Source organism: Ambystoma mexicanum, chromosome 13 (genome assembly GCF_040938575.1).
Source record: "Ambystoma mexicanum isolate Mex_15411 chromosome 13, UKY_AmexF1_1, whole genome shotgun sequence".
NCBI lineage: Eukaryota > Metazoa > Chordata > Amphibia > Caudata > Ambystomatidae > Ambystoma > Ambystoma mexicanum.
Genome location: NC_090938.1, coordinates 228,385,633 through 228,413,498, shown reverse-complemented (window position 1 = coordinate 228,413,498; position 27,866 = coordinate 228,385,633). Strand labels below are relative to the sequence as shown.

Below are 27,866 nucleotides of genomic sequence, written 5' to 3'. Positions count from 1 at the left end.
TGCACAGGAGGTTTAAAGTGCTTTGACCTTCTCCAGCTAATAAATGCACTTTGGTTGTTCTGTTGGAGATTTTTTGGGGGTTATATCTAGTATTCTATGGTATTTTGCTATTGTGGTATTTATTTTTATAGTGGTGAGAATAATTTCAGAATACTGCCTAATCATTATTTCACCAGGGTCACTAACCGTAAACAAATACTGAACTTAGTACACTCTGAATAAATGGCTCATGCTCTCCTGTGTTGTATTATCTACAACATCACTTTTATGTCCTTTTGGCTGTGTTTTGAAATATACATAAACCATGCAAATGAAATACAAAACATTCATTTAGCCTCTCCAATTTACTGTGACTAACTTTGCTTTGAGATTTCTTACCACACGTTCTAGCTCCCTATGCGCCAAACCCAATGAGATTTAATGCAGAAAAATACAATTAGACATAAATTACCTTTTCGGATTAATATTTTTTATCATAAACTAGAAATATGCAAGTTACACAGAGTAACACGTGCGTCCATGTTGTAAATCACAACATAAGCACGGTTTTCCTGCAATGGATTTTAATGCTCTATCTGCTATAAAGTGCAGAGCCCTTCCTGTTATCAGCCTTTAATTCACAACAAAAGTTGGCACGATAAATACACTTTAACTTACAGTAAAACCTAGAGAAATACAAACACAGTTTTACATGCACGTTTAACTTCTTATTGCTAATGCAGCACCTACAAATTAACTGAATTATGTAATCTATGCTACATAGTATCAACATGCACTTCACACGCCCCTCAATACAGAGCATTATTACCTAGGTTAAGCTGGCGATATTCCCCGGCTCAGCTTGGCAGTGACCCAGTGTTATTCACAGATAAGGTCGCTTGAGACTGCAGCTTTTCTAAGGATTGCAAACCCAGGAGAGAGACAGCCACAGCCCTCTGTGCCTGTCAGTCAGCTTGCAAGCACTGGAGACTCAGTCTGATCAGGAACCAGCACTGCCTCCTTTGCAAGTGAGTGGAAGAATGAACCCAGCCCTCTCTCTTCAAACCTTTCTCACAAAACCCCCTGTTACTCAAAAGCACCTTCCTTTGACAAGATCATCCCACTTGATGTCTTTAGAAAAAATGGATCTTCACATTCCTCATCTTACAACACAGCACAGCTTCAGCCTGCACATTTAAAGGTTATTTTTCTTTACAGACCACCATGCATTATCTGTTAATCTGCATCCAGTTTATATAATGGATTGATTTGCACTACATGTTATTAAGGGAATTATATGTTAAATGGGCAGGGGTAAATTAGTATATTAGTTTCATGTCAGTATTATTATTTTAGTGCAACTCAGCCCATTAAGATAGCATCATGGAGCAAAGTGATCATTTTCTAGCATGTGTTTTGTGCAGAGGCATCAATTTAGATTCAGCCTGAGACTCATACTTGTGTGTCCATCTATGAGCCTCACATCCTTGGCCCTAATTAAAATTCAAACCTTTGCTAAAATGTGAATGATGAAATACAGAGTCTAGGTGTTGAAATGTGGAGCCTACAATCCCACCCCCCCTCTTTTTTGTCTGTTAGGATGCCACTGAAATCACTTCAGGAAAAAGCAAACATTCAATAATCCCAATAAACTACATCTTAATAGTTAACAAATGAATAAATGCAGATGGTAATATTCATGCACGAGAAATGTTATGCATATATCTCTAGTCCTGAGCAAAAGAAAGAGAAGAAAAACATCTTTTTCTTAGAATGGTTTTTGTTTATCTTATCTCTAGATCACCTTTATCTTTTATCTTCTTGTAATTGGTGATCTATTTATTTATTTATTTTTGGGGATTTTTTATTTGTTGGTTTCATTTTTAAAAATAAAATATTAAAGGAAAAAATTGTCACTTTAAGAAAACATAAGTCCATAAAACTGTGCCATTGGTCTCAGTCAGATGTAAGAATCAGTAAAAATCGGTTTGTGATCAAAAATAGTTTATAAAATAATAAAAAATAGTCTTTGCAGTTAATTCAAAAATCGTTTAGGAGACTGTTCTTTGTGAAATGAACCTCCATTTCGGGACTTCATGGGACTTCTTTCAGGGTCATCATCTTCACATCTTTCAGTTCATCATCCTCAACCCCTTCTTCGGTCCAGGGGGCTTTACAGGGGACACCATTCCAGTGGCATACTCCAGGGTTCCAGCACTGCAAGTATCTGGCATGGGGAAAACAATTATTTATCTAGAGTAAAAAGAAAACACAATTTAAGAATCAAGTACATCAAACCCTTTGCTTTTCCCTTTTTAACTCGATATCTGAAATCAAATTCAGTTATGCACACAAATGCAAATTATACATGACATATCATGCACCCAAGACATCCTTTTAGGACCATCTGAAAATAATAAAAATTAATCACATTAAGCACAAGACTCCTTTCTCTTAGTTACTTATTTACATTTTATTTGCTCACTAAATTGATATATTTTCCCTTTTTATCTCTTCAAATCTCATGTTGATTCCTTTACACTATTTACACCTATCCACCTGCTATGGTATTTCTATTTAATAGGTAAGTGCTTTACTTTTTCACACCCTGCTAATGTCAACTCGCTCTAGTCTTTTCACTTCATGTTTCGGGTGAAAGGGCTTAATTTGATTAACATGGACAAACTGTTCCACTGTTAATTCTCCCTCCTTTTTACCAATTCTGTAGACCACAGGTGAAACCTTATCTATAATTCTATATTGCCCTTGCAATGGTGCAAGAAATTTAGAGTTATTATTATTTTTCCAAAGTTAAACTTATACACTTGGTCTCCTAATTCATATTCTCTCACAGATGCCTTCCTATCATAATATGTCTTTGCACTGTCAGCGGCCTTTTCCAAATTTTGCTGCGCAAATGCAAATGCACATTGCCTTCTCAATTCTTCCACATATCCATGAATTGTGAACGCATTTACAAGCATCTGTTCATTTATTCTGTAAAGTAAGTGTTCTGGCAGAACCATTTTTCTTCCTGTCAAGATTTCATGGGGGTTTAGATTTCTTGGTTTAGAGGTTGTCAACCTGAGAGCCGTTAGTTCCAATGGAAGCCACAAATCCCAACTAGCTACTGCTTCAGCAACAAACTTTTTCAACATATCCATTATCGATCTGTTAAACCGTTCCACTTCCCCTGAAGAGGAGACCAGTAAGACATGTGTAGCTTCCTCTTCACAGCCAAGATTTGCCACATTTGTGTCATCAATGCACTAGTGAAATGACTTTGACGGTCTGATTGTATTTTTTGAGGTAAACCAAATTTTGAAAAAAATAGGATTTACAAGTGAAGTGGCCGCGATTTGCGCACTGCAGTCTGGAGCTGGAATGTACGCCACCCATTTAGACATTAAACAAACGACTGTCAGTATGTACCTTTTTACCCTTGTTGATCTCCTCACAGGCCCTACATAATCGACTTGTAAATCAGACCATAGGTGTGTCACACCCCTTTTCATTAATGGTGCTCTTTGAGCTGGTATTGCAGGCTGAAACTGTGCAAACACTAAACACCCTGTGGTGTAGAGCTCAACATCTTGAGATGCGTCGCCAATAGGCGTAATCTTTTTGAACGTGTTATCCCATTGACATGTATTTCACTACGCAGGTGTTCAATAGAAAATAACTACCCCATTGTGGCTAATTGATCTGCCTTATCATTTTCTTCCTTATTCTCACCTGGTGTTTTCGAATGATCACGTATTTTCCTCCAATGGAAAATCAGAAGGAATTTTCTGGTCATTTTCTGACACAGGTTTGTCTACAGCCTGAATCATCTTGCCATGTTTAAGTGGCTTTTTATTATAGGTGAGCATGCCTTTCTCCTTCCAGCCAGGTAAATACTCCACAAAACTATTTACCGCATAATCAGAATCAGTGACTAGAACTATTTCTTTGAATCTATTTTCTACTGCTGTAGATATTGCCTTATAAATAGCATCCATGTCTGCCACTTGACTGCTTTTGGGGTCTATCCTCATGCTTACTCTTGGAATTTTGTCGCTTTTAACCAACACATATCCTATTCCTGTTACAAGCTATTTTTCTGCATCATTTTCTACATGGTATGCACATCCACCTACATACATAGTTGGTAAACCCTTACATGTTTCTTTGTTGAAAGCCTTGTGTGGGCATTGCTCAAATTTCTTCAAACTTTTCTCTAGCTCTGCATCATCAGGTGCACAGAGAGCTGCACAATCATGCAACTCTGCTAGCCCCTGAGCAACTGGGCTCTTTTTATTTTGTCCATATCTCACTTCTACTGGAAATCCCTGAAGTGCTAATGCCCAAGAAGTTATTCTTGACTGGGCCAAGCTCCCTGATCGGATTCTCTTACTTTGCAAAAATAGCAGAGGTTGCTGATTTGTTTCTACAATCGCCAGCTACCCTTGAATTATTGGACGGAAATGTTGTAATGCCCAGACATTGGTCAGAAGTGCTTTTTCACATTCAGTAAATTTGGTCTCTACTTGTGACAATGCTTTGCTAGCATAGTCAATGGTTTTGTTATTTGCCGAATGCTTTGATATCACGCATACGACATACATTGATCCTTTTTTTAAATTTGCATTTTTAAAGTGCTCTCACAGCCCGGGGGCATCGAGGTGCTGTTACAGGAATATGTCTCTTAGTTGAGTATTTATAACGTGCTTAATACCCTGAGGTTTCTAAGCGCAGACCCGGGGATCGAACCTGTGTTGCTTTGTTTCGTCTTGTTTCCAAGGTGAGCACATTGCCGCTGAGCTATCCTCCCGGGATAAATGTGAATCCAATTCTACAAAGAAATCCTGTTTTTCACAAGATATTCCAAAGATGGTGCTTTCATTAGATCCTCTTTTAACATGGCCACTGCCTCAATTTGTTCCTTTTCCCATTTCAAGGGTGCACCCTGCTTCAGTAATCTCGTTAAAGGTTGTGTAATCTCTGCATAATTTTCTATATATTTTCTGTTGTAACTTGTCATTCCTAACACGCTCTTTAAACCTTTCAAATTAGTGGGATCCTTTAGTTTCTGAATGACTTCCACTTTTTTTCTTTTGTGGGTTTAACCCATGCTCTGTCACTTCATGACTGAGGAAGTTTACCCTTTTTCTACACCAAAGTACTTTCTGTAAATATACATTTTCCCCAGCCTTCTATAGCTGACTGAACACATGTCTAATCTCATTCAAGAGGCTTTTCAGACCTTCATTGTTGATTAGCACATCATCCACATAGAGTATTGTCCCTCTTTCAGCTGCATCCGGGAGTGCCTTGCTCAGGAATATCCGAATCTCACTTCCACTATTGACATACCCAAAATGGGTCCGTGACCATGCATTTTGTGATTTGTGAAATGAAAATGCAAATACATTATGAATATTTTCAGTTAGTGGCACACACCAATATCCAGCTGTAAGGTCTAATGTGGTAAACACCTTTGACCCATGAAATTGTGCAAGACCCTGATTAATAAATGGAAGGGGCCACCTTGAAACCGGTACCTTTTTGTTTAGTTCTCGTAGATCTGCACACAAGCACCATTGGCCATTGGGTTTCAGCACATCTAATATAGGGGTATTTTATGTACTATGAATAGGCCTAATGATTCACCTAGGTAAAAAATGTTGATTATTTCAGCTAGTGGTTCCAAGCATGGCAGGGGTAACCTATATTGTTGCACAAATGCTGCTCTATACCACGTCCTTCTGGTAGTGTGGAAACATGCAATTCGGTGAGCCCACAGTCATAGGCATCATTGGCAAAAACCTGTTTGAACTCCACAAATATTTTTCTCAATAGGTCTTTTTCTTCTTCATTTGCGCAAGTATCTGCAGCTTGTAGCTGCTTCTCTACCATTTTAGAGAACTCTGGGAAGTCCTCCAAAGGAGGAACATCTGTACTTTCCTCTAATCGTGTGGCAGTATCTCTTTGGAGAGACTCTATACTCAAGTATTTTGGAATATTGACCTCCACTTCAATACAGTGTTTTTCACTTTTAGATTCACCTAATTCGAATAGGATACAAACATCCTGATGGCAGCATGCCACTTCACTTTGCTCATAAGGGTAGACAGACTGAACTAACATTCATTTACGCTTAGAATCCAATGATTCTCCTAATTCACCCTGTGCAGTCACATAGCTTTCAGGAATGTTCCTGATCACTGGGTTAGTGAAATCAGCAGTATTGTAAGATTCCTGTATTGCCATTCCTAATGCTGAATTCTCTTCCAAATTAATGTCTTGACACCCTTTATTGCCCACCAGGATTTGAATGGGTCAATCCCCAATCTATATCAGTGGTGTATATTCACATTCTAACCCTTGCTGCCTTCTGGATTCATTTAGGTATACAAATGCAACAGAACCTTCTATGTGTTGTCCATTCCTGTATTTGTATGCTACTGTAAATTGTCCAGTAAATGCGGCAAAGGTAACGTCCTTTTCACCTGAAGCTCAATTGCATATAGCGTTATTTGGGCATAATGGTAAGCTATTCTTCTGTCTTCAAATTCAGGTGCGATTGTCATCAATTGTATGAATACTATATCGCGTACAAATACTAATGAAATTGATAACACTGACCTGGATCCGAGGCAGCAGCGTGAGGTTATGAGAATCCTCCTGGTCACCCTACTCCCCGTCTCCATAAATGGTGCAGGAGGAGCAGGATTTCCAGGGAAACCCTGTGGGGGAAAAACCCTGTTTGTCTCCTCAGGAGGTATTCTTTCTGGCGAGAGACTGCAGCACAGGAGGATTCCAAGAATTGCGATCTCTTAGGCCCACTGTTGCAAAGGAGTCAAGGACTGGAGAGAATGCCAGAGAAATACAGATTACCAAAGGCAGACTGAAGGGCAAACTATAAGTATGTGTTAGAAGTGAGCAATTACCCAATCTGAAGTGACTGGTGGCTTAGGGGTTAACGTGTGTCTGGCAGAATTGAGGAACAAAAGAAATGTGTGCCTGAAATAGAGAGAGCAGGGTTAGAAAGAGTTAGAAGCAAGGAGAGACGTTGTCGGGAGAGGGATTTCTTGTTGCCAGGTAACGTAGCATGACCACAATTATAGCTGTGATACAACAGAATATCTTGCCATTTAGATTTGTACCTCAGTATACTAGCATAGATGTCAAGAGTTAATCTTGTGGTTGGGAGCTTAACTAAAGTCTGCCGGGAGTCTGCAGAAACAATGACAAACAGGTTGGATTCACTTTCCGTCCTGAACGCGAGATGGTTGCTATGGGGACACAAGCTGCGTTCGTACCTGGAAGGGCGCTGCAGGCTGTATGGGCTTCTGTAGCAGATTGCTGAACATCTGCAGAAGAAAGGTAATAGCATAAGAATGTGTCCCGATTGTTATAGGAATGCTAATAGCGATCCTACCCGGAAGGACGCCGATGATAACACGGGACTGGGGAGACGAAATACTCCACGCTGCACGAGCTTCACTAGATCTGTTAACGAGAGAAGTAGGTGAGAATATAATCCTGTAATGTGAAGAGTATCAAAAGAGAAATTATGGACATAGGAGGATCGACACTCCAGAGCGTTCGCTACGAAAAGTAGCAACACAGAGTGCTCTGGTCCGGGAAGGCAGATAAGCAGCTTGTACAGTGGGGCGCAGAGACAAAGATCCATGAAGGCTCTGTGTGTCTGCAACTGCACTGCAGCTTGCAGGCGTCATCTTTGGGGTATGTCTTGCAATACAATTAATCTGTCTCCACCTATGCCATACTGACCAACGAAACCTGCCCCTCATGACAGCGACTCCCCCGAACATGGACCAAACCTTTTGATTCAGAAAGTCTCATACCATACACATCCTGTACATGATGCCATTTCCCAAATAACATTTGTTTTGTGTCCCGCTCACGATCCACACATTGTGATGAATACTCTTAGAGCCAATTGTAATCTTTAACATGCCTCTTCCTACAATTCTTGTCTCAACTCGGAGTCATATAGGCCAAACATGTGTTGATTCCTTATTCTAAACTTTGGGATCTCCTCCCTGGAGTATCTTTTCATTAATGAAACGCCTTTCATGTTCAAGCACTAAAGTGACTGTAATCATTTCAGGATGCCCATTTACATGGATAGGGATCATGGCTGCCCTTCTCCCATGTGTATTTCTGAGATTGTTGAAATGTGTTTTTCTTGATTTACCTCTGGAGTGGACAAAAATGCATTGTGTTTTCATCTATTTCTGTCTGCCAGTTTTTCTTGTGGTCTAAATAAATAACCACATAAATAAATAAATCTCCAAAGACGGCTTCTCTTTTTCTCCTCACATTTCATCCTGACACACGAGAATGACAGTGACGCTTACCACGCAGCCATTCTCAAGATACACTTCCACTGCACTTTATGATTTAGCAGTGGTGTGACATTCTTTTACACTGTTGATTTGGGTCATTGTTTTCTTGGGTCTCAATGGCTTTTCAGCTAAGGACTACAATACTCCATTTACCCGATCAATGAGGGGTGATACCCACTTCAGGAAATTTGTTCCCTATGAAAAAACGTACTTCATTAATGGATGTAATCAACACTTCCTGTCTCATCCGATGCTTCCCTATCTTTATGTCAACCTCAGTGACACCTTCAATAGGTATTTCTTCCCCATTGAAATTGTGCACAGGCCCTTCATTTTGTCTCACCTTTATATGATTGTGTGGGGATATCCCTTCATTCATACTTTTCACTAGTTCTTTTGATATTATGGTTGCTTGAGCACCTGTCTGTGTCAATCATTGCAAATGCATTACATTTTTCTTCAATGCGGATAGGAGCCTAGTGCCTATCTTCAACCTCTTCTAAAAAGTGTGAATCTTTGTTAATTTCAGGACCTACGTTGCTTAGCTCTTTTTTACTCTTTGATAGGTAAATGGGCATATGAAATGCCATTTTACTCTCCTTTTTTCCCACTTCATTTTGAATTTCTTTGTCTTTTCTCCTGGGCTCAGAGCCCATTTTGAGTGTAGCCACTGAATGGCCCTCTACTAGTGTGCACACCCCAATTTCTCATTGTGACTTTCCATTTGTCCGGGTCCTCTCTACTTGCTTCCACATTGCATGCTATTGGCTGGATATTTTCACAAGTGAAACGTGACAGCATGTCAGCTTCTGGCGTATGACACTTATCTCCATTTTTCATGGAGCCTTTCCTTTCCGTTCCTTGGAATATCCGTGGTCCAAATTACTCCTCAGGTAACTGACCGGCACCCGCCTTTTGGGCAATTGTTTCCTCTTTGTGGGTATCAACAGTATTTTGACTATCAAGTAAGGCTAATCTATCTGTTGACCCTAATTCTTTGTTGTGTGTTTAATTTTCACATTGGATGCTCTTTTTTAAATATGCTTCTCTGTTCTTTGGGATTTTCTTGTTCATTTTCCCCCTTTTGTTCTTCATCTTAAAACACCTGAATAGTCTGGTTCAACTCTAAATTAAACCACACTCCCCTTTTGTGTGTGATCAAATTCCATGTCTCATTTTTATTTGTTTATTTTCTCATTTTTAAATCAGCAAGCAATTCTGCGAAAGTGCGTGGAAAGTGGCTGTTAGCTGCATCGAACGCTGCCCGTTGTCCCTGTGGAATCCTGAGACTTCACTGTGCATTTGGACTTCTATCAGCGGCATAGACACTTGTGGCTCCTCACCTAACTTTCGTGCAGACTACTTAACCAGGTGTGCACGCGCACTCGCCTGCACACACTGTCGAAGTGCGTGGAAAGTGTCTGTTAGCTGTGTGGACCACTGCCTGTTGTCCCTGTGGAATCCTGAGCCTTCACTGCGCATTTGGACTCCTACCAGCAGTATGCGCTACAGATAACTTACAGCTTGCTGTATATGGGTATGGACTATAGTTCAGCTTGAGCTTCTGCTCCTTTACTGTGTTTAACACACTTTATTCTATTTTATTTACTCTAATAGGCATCAGCACTTGTGGCTCCTCCCCTAAATTTCATGCAAACTACTTAACCAGTCATGCGCCTGCACTAGCGCGCGCACACTGCGAAAGTGCTTGGAAAGTGGCTGTTTGCTGTTCGCTGCTCAGGGTGAGGGCGTGGGCGAAAGTGCTTGCTGCATAATTTGTGTTACGTTTTGGTGCTCTCTGCTCAAGCTGCCATGCAAGTACTGCTGTGGATACCATTGTGTATGATTGTGTGGTGCGCAACGAATGCATGTGCAGCCACAGCAAGGCTTGAACTCACTTGTTACTCTACACTGTGTCTGCGTAAGTTACATTAGCTGTGTGTCTGCACACTCCCGTTAATGGTCATAGCGGTCATAGCGGGCGCCATGCTTCTATATTGTACCCACTGAGTATTCCACTTCTTTAACAGGTTACGACAGACATGGCTGAATTGTTTTAGAGCATTGAGATTATTGAGGGTGTGTGATTATCCCCTTGTTTTTACTCACTAGTGTAGTCAGAATCTGCTGTGACACTTGTGACGTCTGTGACAGTGAGTATTGTGTTTAGACGCTTTGGATGCTTTAGATGCTTTAGACGTTCGAATTACTTTATTATGGATGAACCTAGCCCTCTAGAGCAAAGTGACAGCAACACACCACTCGGACATATTAAAGAGGAGAGCAAGCCGAAGCAGCACTGCCGGTGTCTTTGCCCTACTAAAATAATTTCTCAAACTGGAAAATAAGTTAACGCTAAAAAAATGACTAATTATTTTCAGAAAGCTCAGATTCTCAACCCTGATGACATTAATAATGCTGCCCGGGTAGTGACCAATGCACTCCAGGCCTCATTAAGTTGCTTGGGCTCAAAATTAGTCAATACCCTTCTTTTACCTACTAATATCTGTGAGCCGGTCACCTGTCCTATAGTGAAGAGTCCAGTGAATCATGACACTGTAGACTTACGTTCCACACCAAGAGCTCACATGTCAGTTGACACTCTATCTACACAAAATAACACAGGTGTGCCTGATGTATTCCCTGTTCCCGAAACAGAGTTGGACCCCACACAGGTTCCTATCCCAGTTTCCATACTTACAACAAGTGTTCAAATTCATGCTCTTCCATCCTGTGCATCAAGCTTGATCCCTTTCCCCATGCCCTCTTTAGATCTTAATTTGAGCATTGGTGATGTAGATATTGAATCCATTGGACCTTCACTAGATAGTGCCATCACACCATTGAGTGTGCCTGATCCTTTTAGGACTTTGTCACCTAAATTAGAAGTTAACCTGGCTACTGCAAATGGTAGAGGAGGAATCACAGCCGATGAGCATAGCTGGACCACTTGCTTTGACATCTGTGCAGAGCCTGCTGACGCAGGTTCAAATCCCGGCAGGGCCAAACTCAGCCTTTCATCCTTCCGAGGTCGATAAATGAGCAGCACACACCGTGGGTAATAATACGCAGCGCTCAGATCCCTGAGAGTTCGTAGGGCTATATAAATACTACATTATTATTATCATGTAGAGTGTTTATCTCCCTGCCCTTCCCAGTCCTGTGGGCCCTCCCTTCCCTCCCATTAGTTCAATCCTGGATAGAGTCTCAGAACCACCGACTGTCGCTGCCTCCTGCAGTGTGACTACTAATCTTTGCTTTCCCCACTGTAACTCACCTCGCAATGATAGCAATGCAAGCACCAGTAGTATGACTTCGGATGAAATGTTTTTACCCTTTGAATGCCTACTCATTACATTGAGAGATAAGAGTGAAAAACTGAAAACAAAATAGACCTGCAATGACTCTTGCTACACACGTGTATCAATCGAGGAAGGAAGCATGTACAAGATCAGTGTACTAATACTGAGCCATTTGTATTCTGTTTACCTGCTAAGGTCCAATCGACTCCCCATATCTTTTCTGCCAATTCCTGTGTGAATGGTAAGGCGAATAAACTTTGTTCAACTGGTAAAGTAAACATTGACAAACGGAAAAAGAAGTTTTCTTGCGAGCCGTGATGTACGCCAAACGATCATGGACTAGTCAGAAAGCCAGTGCAGTGATACCTGCACCTGCTGTTGGAATTCCAGCACCGAAATACTAGGCAATTCTCCTCTGAACAAGAGTACCAACAGCAACCCCAGACACGTGTTTTGTTCTGGTTAGACCTCTAAAGTAGGGTGGAGCTGTGCCTCTCTAAGAATAGTGAGCAAGGGTATCAAGTCTGGATTCCCCTAATAACTTAGGGTGTGACCCAAAGTTACTTAAAATATGTAAATAACAAGGGGGGTCCTGGGAGTCTGCCAGACATTTGTGCTGGTTACGAGAGCCTTTCCCAGCGTCTTTAGCTCACCATCTTTCACAGAGGAGAAATATCCAAAACATATCATTCTTTGTCCTGTCCTGGGGCAGTTCAGCACCGAAATGCTAGGCAATTCTCCTCTGAACAAGAGTACCAACAGCAACCCCAGACACGTGTTTGGAGGAAGTTGATGAAAAGTCCTTCTGCTTCTCTTGATCTTGAATCGATGGACACAGCCAAGTCAGTAGACTTCCCAGCTAGGAAGAAGAACTTGCACACAACTTGTACACAACGGAATTAAAGGCTCCGCTGACCTTTACCAGAGGACAACTCTGAATGGGCAAGATATCCAAAGTACCACGACAGAACGTGGCAATAAAGAAATAGGTAACTGAAGTCTCAAAGGAAGAAGAAAAAGAGAAATAAGGTTTGTTAATCTCCCCAAAGGAAATGTAGTATAAGTGACCACTAAGGAAGGGTAATTCAGGATTGCACCTTAAAAAATGAAACAAAGTGCCGTAGAGCTGATCAGAAAGCTCCAAAGCTGGAACACCGAAGGCATCGCAACGCAGCGCTGTGTGTACACAAGAGAGGGAGAAAGAGCGAGAACCGTGAAGTGCGGAGAAAGAAGGGAAGCAAACAGAGAAAGTTAGGGAATGTGTCGCCTGAGACACGGCATACAGAAAAGGGTGAAAGCCGCGAGGATAACACCGAACAGTTAATAAAATAGAGTCAGAATCGCCAGGAGAAAGAGAGAAAGATAGTAACATACGTGCAGGGGGCACTGACAAAGTTGGGCAGGCGATTTAAAGAAAGGAAGCACAAGGTAACTGCGGAACCAAAGGCAACAAGGATGCCTTCGGGTGCGAGAGGACAGTGGAGTGAGAAAAATAAGCAAGGCAGAGGCAAAAAAGAGTGTCTAGAAACAGACAGGGTTCCGTGGACAAGGAGGGCACTGGGTAGAACGAATGAAGGAAAGCTGGAAATCCGAACAAGAGATCCGGTGAGCGTCTCTCCAATAGAATCACAGATACAACGCAATGAGGAGATGGCTCCGCCCACCCTTATGGAGGCGACAGTGGAGCTGTGCCTTTCTAAGAATAGTGAGCAAGGGGTCCACGTCTGGATTCCCCTAGTAACTTAGGGTGAGACCCAAAGTTACTTAAAATATGTAGATAACAAGGAGGGTCCTGGGAGTAACTTTGGGTCTCACCCTAAGTTGCTAGGGGAATCCAGACGTGGATCTCTTGCTCACTATTCTTAGAAAGACACAGCTCCACCCTATTGATGAGCTCCAACCAGACCGAAACACGTGTCTGGGGTTGCTGTTGGTACTCTTGTTCAGAGGAGAATTGCCTAGCATTTCAGTGCTGGACTGCCCCAGGACAGGACAAAGACTGATATGTTTTGGATATTTCTCCTCTGTGAAAGATGGTGAGCTAAAGACTCTGGGTAAGGCTCTCGTAACCAAGACAAATGTCCGGCAGAGGGATTCCGATGACCTCCCTAGATCTACATATTTTAAGTAACTTTGGATCTCACCCTAAGTTACTAGGGAAATCCAGGCGTGGACCCCTTGCTCACTATTCTTAGGAAGGCACAGCTCCACCCTACTGATGAGCTCCAACCAGACTGAAACACGTGTCTGGGGTTGCCGTTGATACTCTTGTTCAGAGGAGAATTGCCTAGCATTTCGATGCTGGACTGTCCCAGAGCATGACAAAGACTGATATGTTTTGGATATTTCTCCTCTGTAAAAGATGGTGATCTAAAGACTCTAGGTAAGGCTCTCATAACCAGGACGCATGTCTGGCAGAGGGACGCCAAGGACACCCTTTGTTGTTTACATATTTTAAGTAACTTTGGGTCTCACCCTAAGTTGCTAGGGGAATCCAGACATGGACCCCTTGCTCACTATTCTTAGAAAGGCACAGCTCCACGCTACTGATGAGCTCCAACCAGACCGAAACATGTGTCTGGGGTTGCTGTTGGTACTCTTGTTCAGAGGAGAATTGCCTAGCATTTCGGTGCTGGACTGCCCTAGGGCAGGACAAAGACTGATATGTTTTGGATATTTCTCCTCTGTAAAAGATGGTGAGCTAAAGACTCTGGGTAATGCTCTCGTTACCAGGACAAAAGCCTGGCAGACGGACTCCCAGGATCCCCCTTGTTATTTACATTTTTTAAGTAACTGTGGGTCTCACCCTAAGTTACTGGTGGAATCCAGATGTGGACACCTTGCTCACGATTCTTAGAGACCCACAGCACCACCCTATTCAAGAGGTCCAACCAGACTGAAACACATGTCTGGGGTTGCTGTTGGTACTCATGTTCAGAGGAGAATTGCCTAGCATTTTGGTGCTAGACTGCTCCAGGGCAGGACAAAGACTGATATGTTTTGGATATTTCTCCTCTGTAAAAGATGGTGAGCTAAAGACTCTGGGTAATGCTCTCGTTACCAGGATAAAAGCCTGGCAGACGGACTCCCAGGACCCCCCTTGTTATTTACATTTTTTAAGTAACTGTGGGTCTCACCCTAAATTACTGGTGGAATCCAGATGTGGACACCTTGCTCACGATTCTTAGAGACCCACAGCACCACCCTATTCAAGAGGTCCAACCAGACTGAAACACATGTCTGGGGTTGCTGTTGGTACTCATGTTCAGAGGAGAATTGCCTAGCATGTTGGTGCTGGACTGCTCCAGGGCAGGACAAAGATTTATATGTTTTGGATATTTCTCCTCTAGGAAAGATGCTGAGCTAAAGACTCTGTGTAATGCTCTCGTAACCAGGACAAATGTCTGGCAGAGGGGCTCCAAGGTCCCCCCTTGTTATTTCCATATTTTAAGTAACTTTGGGTCTCACCCTAAGTTACTAGGGGAATACAGACGTGACACCTTGCTCACTATTCTTGGAGAGGCACAGCTCCACCCTACTGATGAGGTCCAACCAGACCGAAACACCTGCCTGGGGTTGCTGTTGGTACACATGTTCAGAGGAGAATTACCTAGTATTTTGGTGCCGGACTGCTGCAGGGTCGGACGAAAACTGATATGTTTTGGATATTTCTCCTCTGTGAAAAATGATATGATATGATATGATATGGCATTTATAATGCACATATGCACAAGTGTTTCAAGGCATGACGAGGCAAGGGAGGAGACAGGGGGAAGACAAAGATAGCGATCCTACTAGGCCAGGTGACATTGAGATTGTGTAAGTGCAGGCGAGGGGAGAAGGGGAAAAGTGCCGGGGTAGAGGGAAGGGGGCAGTGCAGTACATAGGATAACAGTAAAATAAATAAGACAATAAATGATGGATAAAAATGCGGCCAGTTGGTGGCAAATGCAGGGGTAAGTGCAGACATCAGGTGTCAAGTGCTAGTAAGGGCCTGTAGGGATACAGAAACATTTCCAGTATGCAAGGGGTAGTGCAGGTGTGCAACTGGAGGGGAGGGAACCTGGGCCTGAGATCAGAGGGTAGGCAGGTAACCAGTGCAGTTTCAGTTTCAGCCAGGACATCAGCAGGGGAGAGGAGGAGAGAAAGCAGAAGCAAAGAGGAAGGTCTTGAGGTGCTTCCGGAACTGGAGATGGTTCTCCTGAAGTTTTAGTGAGACAGGGAGGCTGTTCCAGAGTGAGGTCCCTGCAGAAGAAAGAAGTTTACCACCAACTCGCTGCTTGGACAAGCGACTAACCCTGAGGGAGTTGGAGGCAGATGCGCGAAGAGCTCGAGAAGGAAGATATTTAGGAAGAGAGATTTGAAGGCTCTGGTGAGCTCAAGACTCTGGGTAAGGCTCCCGTAACCAGGACAAATGTCTGGCAGAGCAACTCCCAGGACCCCCCTTGTTATTTACATATTTTAAGTAACTTTGGGTCTCACCCTACGTTACTAGTGGAATCCAGATGTGGACCTCTTGCTCATTATTCTTAGAGAGGCACAGCTCCACCCTACTGATGAGGTCCAACCTGACCGAAACACGTGCCTGGGGTTGCTGTTGGTACTCTTGTTCACAGGAGAATTGCCTAGCATTTCGGTGCTGGACTGCCCCAGGGCTGGACAAAGACTGATATGTTTTGGATATTTCTCCTCTGTGAAAGATGGTGAGCTAAAGACTCTCGGTAAGGCTCCCATAACCAGGACAAATGTCTGGCAGGGGGACTCCCAGGACCCCCCTTGTTATTTACATATTTTAAGGAACTGGAAGTGACTCAGCAGTTTATAGCTTAACCTTGACTCCGCTGGTCCACCAATTGTCTTTTGCAGGAAACTGCAAGTATGTAGCATCTGATGATGCAATATCTTCTAGCCCCTTGCCCAAGTCAAACAAAAGTGTGATCTTGGGTAATCAGTATGATGGGTGGCCTGACCACACAAGTCTCACTGATTTGTGGGCACCTACAAGAGGTAAGAAGGCTGCACCAGTTGTCACCCAAAGTAAAGAGAATGCAAACCCGAAGGGGGCGAATATGCTCAATGCAGTCCAACTGCAAGCTATTCCTACAAACGAACCTACCCCTCCCCTAAATCGCGCTGCAGTTCTGAGTCTGTTTCATAATATTGCCCCTCTACGCATTATATTGTCTGAAGATATCTCACTGGTTGACCAAGTTGATCACAGTATAAATAATATTTCCAACATTTGCTTTAGGTCTGACTCTTAGATTAAATTATGCCATGTCATACCAAGATGCTATTTTTGAAATGGGATATCAAAGTTCCATTGCTCAGATTTCCAATATTAAATCACAAAACATTGTTAGAAATATTGGCCTACCAATTAGCAAAGTAAGAATGCCACCATTGTATAAAACGCCACATCCAAGTAGGGTAAAAGGGCAGAGTACCTCACATCATCCATTCTGCCAACACCTGGGCAGCATGAGTTTCCAAACCAGGACTACTCCCGATGCGATGGCACAACCACCTTACTTAAACCCGACTGTCGCCATTGCACTGGATGTTCCTGTCCGCTCACAACCATTGCCAACAAGGTAAGTCACCAAAGACGTAGACAACGGATATTGGCAATGGCTTGAAGCGATTTTCAAAACCCACTTTGCACAGATGTCCCAATGACATTCAGATTGTGATGTCGTGGAACACCCGTGGATTCGTACTCATATTTAGTGATGGCCGATTGTTCGCCCATCTAAACAACTATTCGATTATTGCATTACAGGAGACTTGGCTCTATGAATCAATTCAATTTGATGGTGTGCAACCATCCACAAAGTGGCTCTTAAAGGCTCCAAAGGTCATCCAAAAGGAGGACTGATGATCTCGGTGGTCTCCCCTTGGACCATGCAGGAAATTCACAGCTCAGTATCGACAGTTCTAGTAGCTGACGTGTGTCTCTGCTCGAGTCGTCTGGTACTTATAAATGTGTACGACCCTCCTAACAATAGAGACACCAGTGCAAATGCAGCAGCAGTCAGCACTATATTGAAATCTTACCACCTATTGCTGCCACTTATACTAGTAGGTGGTTTCAATGCCTCAATTGACCTCACCAGCTTATCCTATTGTGAGAATCTCTCTTCAGAGCCGAGTACAACATATACTGCTGCTTGTCGCAGTGGGAAAAAGTGGGTGTCTCTCTTGGATGAGTACGGTTTGAAGCGATTGAATGGGTGTTGTCCAGGAAATGCCTCCATGGCTTACACCTGTGTATGCGGCAAATTGACTTCTACCCATGACTATATGTTTGTAAACGCACTGGGCTTGCAACTCGTTAAGGACATGGCAATTATCCCACGTACCGAAAGTGATCACTTCCCCTTATGTCTCCTGTTAACAGCCCTTATCAGCTGTAAATTGCGAAACACAAAAGCTACGCATGGAGACATTAGCAAAAATCTGCAGGCTGCAGGGTAATAGAATCCGAAGGAATGACTTAAAAATTGAAAAGGCAACTATCATTTCAAGAAAAAAACGGTGGGGTGATTTTAATGCCAGCCTTCACATTAAGCGACCAGTTTGTGAGGTTCGATGATCTAGTACTTATTTCGCATTTGTGAGGAGATAAAGAGGTACCAACCCCAACCTCTGTCAGAGATTATATTAAATTAGTACTCTCCATGTTACAAATGCGCCAAACTTGGTCCAAGGTTCAATCCAAAAATATTGTTTTATTTCCACAAATATTTTTGTATTTCAATAGAACATGTCAAAGTAAAATGCCCTTTTATGGTGACACGTGTTTCGGCACACCTTTAATGCCTTCATCAAACCAGGGCTGAGTACTTGGTACATATATGCTTATTCCATCTGTGCTTAGCCAACATCATTAGGAACTGTACTAAATCTAGGGGCCTCGTTACAAGTTTGCCGGTCTGGGAACTACGGTACCAGTAAGCTTGCCGGTATCGTAGTTCCCGGACCGGCAAACTACGAGTTGTCCATGTGGGTCCCTTTATGCCTGCCAGGTCAGACCTGGTGGGCAGAAAGGCACCCGCGAGCACAGCATGTCAGATGCACCAGCACCATTATAAACGGTGCCGGTGCATCTGACCTCCCCATTCCCATTCAGCCCTATGGGGTCGAATGGGAATGGGGAGCATCTTTTTTCCGGCACCCGCAAATGGGTAAATACCGGGTCCGGCAGGGCCGTAATGACCCTGTAATTGCCCATTCGCAGGTGCCGGAAATTTTCGGAAGTTTGCGGCAGCCTGCCGGTTTTACTGGCAAGGCTACCGCCAAAGTTCTAATGAGGCCCTAGGGCTTCAGGCCCCGATGGCATTTGCAATGCATTGGTAAAAACTGAACCTGACATGTGGGCTGTTTATTTACGCTTCCTTTTCTCCCACATTGGCAAAACAGGCATGACACCACCAACATGGAGTGAAAGCCATATCTTGCCTGCGCATAAAAAAGGCCTGTGGAACTTGTCGTCTAACTACTGCATGCTTGCCATGTTGGATGTGTCATCAAAGATACTTGCTAAGGTGCTTCTGATTGAACTGAATGATATGATAGGTTATTTATAACGCGCTTAATACCTAGAGGTTTCTAAGCGTGTACCCGCGGATCGAACCTGTGGTGCTGCGTTTCGTCTTACTTCCAAGGCGAGCATGTTGCCCCTGAGCTATCCTCCCGAGGATTGGATTAGTGCTAATAAGATACTGCCTCCCAATCAGATGGGCTTTATGAAAAAAATCCCATACTGCCCATAACTTGTTGATACTAGTCTGCTCTATCGGATATGCTTGGGAGCTCAGGAACCCAATGGTTCATGCTGCCTTTATAGACTTCTCAGCTGCTTTTGATTCGGTGCTTAGAGGTAGACTTTGGAAAAAAATAATTTCATGGAATATTCCATTGGGGCTACTGAAATTGCTGATGCTTCTGTACACTGACATATCCGTTAGGATTAGGCTAGATGCAGAAGGCAGCCTATCCGCCCCAATACCAACTCGGCAAGGTGTAAACCAGGGGTGTATAGTCGCTGCCACCCTCTTCCACCTCTATCGCTCTGATTTGGGTCTAGAGTTGACTAGTTCGACAATATGTCCAATAAACATGGGTCAGCATTTCACCAGTTGGTTGGCATATGCCGACGATTTAGTCTTGATAGACCACACCCCAGAGGACTACAAAGCCTTGTGAATGCGTTGGGCAAATATGCGCAAACAAATGGGTTAGTTATCAACATCGAGAAAAGTTAAACAATGTAATTTGCTCTGACAGCCCGTAAGAATTGAAAACTTGCCTGCTCCCTGAATGGGGTGAAATTAGAGAATGTCATCAGTTTTAAGCAGGGCTTTAAGTGGGGTAAGAAATCGAGGGGGGGGGGCCCTCATTTGGGGGCGTGCCTTGTGGGAGGGGCGTGGCCTGAAAACTAGGCAAACCGTAGGGTATGCACACAAATATATATAAATGTTATATATTTGTGTGCGTACCTTACTATGGTGTGTGTACTATGCAAGCCATCTTTTCTAAACATAGAAATATGTTACATATTGATGGCCATAAAAGATGGCTTGCATAGTACACACACCATAGTAAGGTACGCACACAAATATATAACATTTATATATATATATATGTGTGCATACCCTACGGTTTGCCTAGTTTTCAGGCCATCTTTTTTAAACATTTCGGGTTTATAAAAGATGGCTTTGAAAGTACACAATTCAAGCCGTCTTTTATAAAGCTTTGACTACGGACAAAATTGTCCGTCGGCAAAACTTTATAAAAGATGACTTGAAATGTGTACTTTCAAAGCCATCTTTTATAAACCTCGAAATATGTGGAGGAATCCCCAGGTTCGCCGAGGGTTAAAGACGCCTCGGCGACCTGGGGAAACAAAGGGACAGTAACTGCCTCTGGTGACCTCTCGCGCGAGGGGTCACCAGATGCAGTTACTGTGGCTGACGGAAGTGGCAGCCAGGCACAGCGTCGCTGTGGTTGGCTGCCACTTCTGTCAGATCACCCGACTCCATGGCAGGCGCATCTCCCGTCGCGGCTGCGGCCGCGACGGGATAATGCATCCTGCCAATGTTGCGGGCGGTGGGACGGGGCCCCGGCGGGGCCCCGGCTCAGCACCACTTTTTGGAGACTGCCGGGGCCTGGCCCTGGCAGGCCCCGGCCCACTTTAAGCACTGGTTTTAAGTATTTAGACATGTAATAAAGCTGTTAGGACGATCAGGCATTTTGTCGGGAAACAATGTGGAATGTCTGTTGAAACCATTTTCCTGCTGTGCCAAACGAAAGTAAGATCGATAATGTTTTATGGGATCGAAATTGGGGTGGTGCATATGGGAACATACTCAGACGATATGAAGCAGTTGTCTTGCGTAGGCTTCTATGTTCGCCACCGTCACTTCCAGTTGAGTACTTGTACCTTGAATTCGAATTTGCCAGAATCACTTTTGATGCAATTGCGAAGTCCATTTTACTTATGTTTATGTTTATTGTGTTTATATAGCGCTTTACGCCAAAGCGCTTCATATTATAACAAAGATACAATAACAGTAGAAGCAATTACAAAATATGAATCAAACCATTAATACAGCAAGTAGAACAATTTGCCAGTGAAGATAAACGAGGGAAGAGGGGGGTGGAGAGGGGAAGGAAGTGGAATAAGCTGAGGGCGAGAGAGGAGGAGAGGGGACTTAAGAGGAACGGAGCAGGGAGAGAGAGGTAAGAAGAGGAGGGTAAAAAAGTGGGGAGAGGGGAAGGTGAAAGGAGGGAATGAGAGCATCCGGGGGAGTGGAGAAGAAGAGATTTTAAGGAGACACGAAAGGAGGAATAAGTGGGGATGGAACAGATAGAGAGAGGAAGGGAGTTCCAGTGGAGGGGGGCAAGGAGCTGAAAGGTGCGAAAACGAGAAGAGGCACATGGGGACGGGGGAACAGAGAGAAGAAAGAGGTCTGCAGATCGGAGAGAGCGGGAGAGAGTGTAGAATGAGATGAGAGAGAAGAGATAAGGGGGAGCAAGATCGTGAAGAGATTTAAGAACAAGACAGAGGAAGTGGAATTTGAGTTGGGAATGAAAGGAAAGCCAGCCAAGATGAGAGAGCGAAGAGGCGATGGAGCCGTGAGGAGAGAGAAGACAGAGGATACGAATGGCAGAGTGGTAGAGGGATTTGAGGGGGGGCAAGATGAGAAGCAGGGAGTCCAAAGAGGAGAGAAGAGCAGTAGAAAAGACGAGAGAAGATAAGAATGGATATAAAAGTTTAGTGGCGTGGAAAGTGAGAGAGGAGCGTACTTTGCGAATATTGAAAAGGTGGTAGCGACATGCGCGGGAAGTGAGAGAAATATGGTGGGCGAAGGAGAGGGAGGAGTCAAAGTAAATGCCTAGATTACAAGCATGGGCAGAGAGAGGAAGATTAGACGGGGGAAAGTTAATAGAAGGAGGGGGAGAAGGAGGAGGAATAGTGTTGGAGGGGAAGAATAAGACTTCAGTTGTGTCTGTATTTAGAGAGAGAAAGTGACACATTTTATTTTGTGACAAATTGTTAAAATCAGAGTCTGAGACTATGTTAGGTGCATATGTAAATGCTTTCTGTGAAATCGACAACTATCACAATATGGGCACTTTAGGGAACATGCTTAGCACTTGTATAAAATGGCAAGAAGGATGTTGTGGCATGTTGCCCAATGGGGCAGTCTAGGTGATAAAGACTTGTCTTAAAACTAGAATACTGCAGCATAATAAAGAACAGTTTCCTGTCAACCTACCACCTGGTAACCATAACTCTGATCTCTGTGAGTGTATATCCTGCCGTGATACCAAACCCGCATACATAGCCGCATTCCCAAATAGTGCGATCGCAAGGCAGTACTTGCGAATGAAATTTAACATAAGTATTGTACTGATGACTCAAGGTGCCCAAATAGGAATCCCGTGCCATGCATGTTATTGCAGGCTCTGTGGTACTGATTTACTTGAAACACTCGAACATTTACTACTTAGCTGCAAAAGTCTTGATGGGCTCTGGTTTAGCTATTTGAAAGCATATAATAATAGCATTAACCTGGAAGATCTTACATTAATATGGGCTGCTTTTTTGAACGGTTGTGATCCCAATCTGATATTTTACCTTGTTAAATTCTATTGGAAGTGTGTGGAAATTATGAACATTGTAGCCTGACATATATTTTTTCTATTGTTCTCAGCAATTCTTTTAACTTGAATGTACTTATCCTCTTTGTATATGTTTTAGTGTTATTTATAAATTAATGTTTTATCGTGATCAACACACCTTTTATTCTACAAACAGATACTTTTTAAGACAACTATGAATTTCTGCTCCACTGTTTCCATTGATTTTAATCAGAGATATTTTGTGCATTGTAATGTTGTTTGTATGTATTGTATGTTGTATATGCAAAGCCATTCGGCTGATAGTATATCAAATAAAGAAATAAATAAATCAGCAAGCAATTCAGTATTTTTATTCTAGGGCAATTCATGGGCATATGTGTTTTCACTGGTGCAGAGGTTATTAGCTAGTCACTTGTCACACAAGATCACTCCTATGGCCTTCTGCGCCTTCACTTGGCTGTTGCTTTTGGACTGCACATCACTTTCATTTCTGTTCAGACAACATTTTGACTTGAGCCTCTAAACATTGAAACCTGTCCAGGTCTCTGAATTCGTCTCTTTTTGGTCTGGGCCGGTAATGATAAAACTCACCCTGATTACGTCTGTTCTGGTATCACCTAGGTGAATGATTTCTATTTGTGTTACCTCCGAATTCACGTGACACAGGAGGTGGAGAACGTGGAGTGACCATCCTTTTACCATGGTCGACCAGCGGCGGTGATTGATTATATTGGCAAGGGACATAATTCATGTGTTGTCTTTCATTTGGTGGGAATTGTTCCCTATGCTGGTTTCCATTTTCAATTAATCTATCCACATATCTTGGCCTTTCTTTGTGTCCATATACCATTGTATCACGGTCAAATCTACTCTGGGCCCCTAGTGTCTGGAATGGGCCATTGTGCGTTTGATTTTGATTGTTATTTAGGCCTGGCATATCGTGGCGAAATCTCACTCTGGCGAACTACCAAGATAGCTAGGATTAATGTAAGAACTCCTGTTGCTGGGATCAGTGAATTGGAACATAGGAGTTTGGGGTGATGTACTCCGTGGAGGCACACCCGTTTGACTAGATGTCATGTCATTTTTTGCCAGAGTTTGGGCTGATTCTATTGGCATCTTTACAGATTTTAATTCCAAAATCACTGGTGTGGATTCCTTAGACTTTGGTTTTGTCTCTTTATTCTTAGGGCCCTCCTCTCTCTGGCCAAATATCTCTTCATACAGTTTGGTCCCCTATTCTATTATGCAGTCTTTGGGTTTTTCCCTGTCAAATTCATAAATTAACTGGGAGACCATTTCTTTTTGGAGCCCATAAACATATGCAGTTTTAAATTCTACAGAGTTAGGGTTAAAGGTCACATCAAACCATGAAAATGCTCTTTTTAGTTTTGAAAGATCTGACGAGGTGACATATCTTGCTTTCCTGTCATAGTATAAGCTGCTTTCTTGGCGTCCTGCATAGAGTGGTAAGGTGAGAATTGATGTCTGACTTCTTTCTCAAAGTCTGCCCATGACACATTTTCCTGTTCATTGAGACCACAGGCTCTCAATGAACAGGAGTGATACTAGCAAATGCTGCATCTAGAGTGAGGTGAAACTATTGTTTATGTTGTTTCCTAGGGATCTGAGGGCTTTGAATATATCATGAATGGTCTCTAAATGGTCTTCCATGCAACAATAACCCCCCTTTTTGAATGGTTTAGTAAAATTCTTGATAGATTTCATAATTTTTATAGGACTACATGGTGCATTCTCGTATGTGTCATTTTGTCACCCATTCCTGTTCTCTTGTGGGCAAGAATGTGTGTGAATATTTGCAGGTGATTCAAACTCTACCATTGGTTTATAACCAGGTCTGGCCAAGGGACAGCTGTTGGTACATTGTTTCCTTGACTAGAACTATGTTTGAGTTCAGCTCCATTGTTTGTAGTACCCGTTTGCTTTTCCTGAGATTTGAGAATAAATATTTGCTGTTCCAGATTCTTGCACTGTCCATGAAGCTATTCTGCTTCATGACAGTGATCAGAATTCTCATCCCTGACCCTATTGATTATTGCTTGCAATTCATTGATTTGTGTCTGAGAATGATTAAGTGCTTTGGCTTTTTTGTCATTTTCTTCCAGTAATTTAAATATCTCCTGTTCCATAGCATGAAACAGCAACATCTTTATCTTGTCTTATATCATCCAATATTGCTTTTAAATGGGGTAATTCTTGCTCGCTCCCATTAAATTGTTTCTCTCTCTGGGCCAATTGAGTAGCATGATCGTTGCATTTGGCTTGCAGTTCCGTGTCTAGCTCCCTCTGTTTTAATTCCACTTTTAATTTCTGCACCTGATCACATTCATTGTCCAAACTGCGCGGTAATTTGCTAATGACTTCACTGTCTTTCCCTTGCATCTTTATGGATCTGTGTGGCAGAAACCAAAGTTTTATGCACAGTCTGATGATGCAGTTTTTCTTCTCTATGTGTTCTGTCGCTCAGAATAATTTAGGGAGGCACAACTGCACAATGCTTCCTTCATCAAAAATATTTTCAAATGCCTCCTTTTCTACCTCTGTGCCAATCCTGTTTTTCCATATTGTCACATTTTCTGAGGACCAAACTGCACGGGCATAAAGCTTTGCCGGAAGGTAATCTGACAATTCAGAAAACGCAGCCTGAATCCGGGACATGGCAGCACTTTTGCCAATGACACTATAACATGAGTTAAGTGAGCACACAGTTCTGCACTAACTCACAGCACTAATTGAATTCATGAGTGCAAAATATAATTAGGATTTAGGATGCAAGGACACACCCAGTAATTATTTTAAAGATACGCAGCCAACGTGGTATTTTGTGGTATTTTGCTATGGTGGTATTTTTATAGTGGTGAGATTAATTTTAGAATACTGCGTAATAATTATTTCACCAGGGACACTAACGGTAAACAAATACTGAACTTAATACACTCTGAATAAATGGCTCATGCTCTCCTGTGATGTTTTATCTACAACATCACGTTTATTGCCTTTTGGCTGTGTTTTAAAAAAAAAATATATATATACATAAAGCATGCAAGTGAAATACAAAACATTCATTCAGCCTCTCCAATTTACTTTGACTAACTTTGCTTTGAGATTTCTTACCGCACGTTCTACCTCCCTATGCGCCAAACCAATGAAACTGAACGCAGAAAAATTAAATGAGACTAAATTACCTTTTCAAATTAATATTTGTATCATAAACTAGACATATGCAAGTTACACAGAGTGACAGTTGCGCCCATGTTGTAATTCACAACATAAGCAAGGTTTTTCTTGCAATGGATTTCAAACACTCAATCTGCGATAATATGCAGAGACCTGCCTGTTATCAGCCTTTTTCTTCGCAACAAAAGTTGGCACCATGAATACACTTTAACTTGCAGCAAAACCTAGAGAAATACAAACACAGTTTTACATGCACATTTATTTACTTCTTATTGTTAATGCAGCACCTACAAATGAACAGAATAATTTAATCTATGCTACATGGTATCAACATGCACTTCACACACACCCATTAATGGCATAATTACCTAGGTTAAGCTGGCGATATTCCTGGAACTAGGTAATGTCTTTAGAAAAATGGATCTTGACATTCCTCATCTTACAACACAGTGCAGTTTCAGCATGCACGTTTAAAGTTTATTTTTCTTTCCAGACCACCATGTCAATCTGCATCCAGTGTATATAATGGATTGATTTGCACTACAGGTTATTATGTACATTATATGTTAAATGGGCAGGGGTAAATTAGTATATGAGTTTCATGGTAGTATTATTTTTTAATGCAACTCAGCCCATTAAAATAGCTTCATAGAGCAAAGTGATCATTTTCTAGCATGTGTTCTGTGCACTGGCATCTATTTAGATTCAGCCTGAGACTCATGCTCTTGTGTCCATCTATGAGTCTCAAATGCTTGACCCTAATTAAAATTCAGACATTTGCTAAAATACGAATGATGAAATGCAGAGTCTAGATGTTGAAATGTGGAGCCTACATTCCTATCGTTCTCTGTACTTTGCCCTTTGCCGTAGCCTTCTCCCCACCTGATAAACGCACATGGGATTGTCTCATTAGTTTGTCCTTCTCCACCTACTAAACACACTACTAAAACATGTGAGGGTTTCTTGATGCTTTGGCCTTCTCTGCCTACTAAACGAATGATGTGTTCTCAGAGTTTGACCTTCTGCTCTAGCTGCAAAATGTATGTGGGAATCTCTCAATGCATGGCCTTATCCTCTGCCTCTTAAATGCAAATGGGTTTTGCTCAGTGTTGTGGACTTCTTCTCCTCCCAATAAATTCACATAAGGTTATCTAAGTACTTTGGCCTTCTCTTCCACCTACTGAATGCACATGTATTCTTTGAATCTGCTTCATGAATACGTCTGCTAAATTCTCATGGTGTTGTCTGTACTTTGATCTCTGATTTCCCTATTCAAAACATGAGGGACTGTCTCAGTGCTTTGCCTTTCTCTGTCTACTAAATGCACATGGTCTGCTTAGTACTTTGCTCTTCTGTGCCTTCTAAATGCACATAGAGTTCTCATAGAGCTTTTGCTTTTCCCTCTGCCTACTAAATCCCAGTGTTTTGGCCTTCTCCTCCACATATTAAATGCATGTCGTGTCCTTTGACTGCGTTGCCATTTTCCCCCTACAAAATGTACATGGGGTTCCCAGTTCTTTCACATTCTGCTTCACCTACTAAATGGACATGAGGTCCTCTCTGTGCTTTGCCTGTCTCTGCCTACTACATACATGTAGATTGAGTTCTCAGTGATTTCAGCTTCTCCGCCTGCTAAGTGCACACAGAGTTCACTGAATGCTTTTGACCTTTTCGTCTGCCTACTAAACAGACATGGGGTTCTGTCAGTGCGTTACCTTTCTCCTCCTACTAAATGCACATTGGGTTCTCAGTGGGTTGGCAGTTGTCTCTCAACTAATAACTTAAGACCTACCTCTTTAAGGAGTCTCTCCACCTCAACACCTAGGCCATCACGTCACCCCTCACACCACCTGACTCGCCCCTCTCCTACCCTCCCTGA

General features: G+C 42.5%; 1 long non-coding RNA gene across 1 annotated transcript; it reads right to left on the bottom strand.

Moving 5' to 3' along the window:
• Window positions 1-447: 447 nt before the first annotated feature.
• Window positions 448-27,824, bottom strand: LOC138521117 (uncharacterized). Its single transcript, XR_011282944.1, has 2 exons — window positions 26,141-27,824; window positions 448-2,206 (listed from the first exon to the last, which is right to left on the bottom strand). It is a non-coding gene; the product is annotated as an uncharacterized lncRNA (long non-coding RNA).
• Window positions 27,825-27,866: the final 42 nt, after the last annotated feature.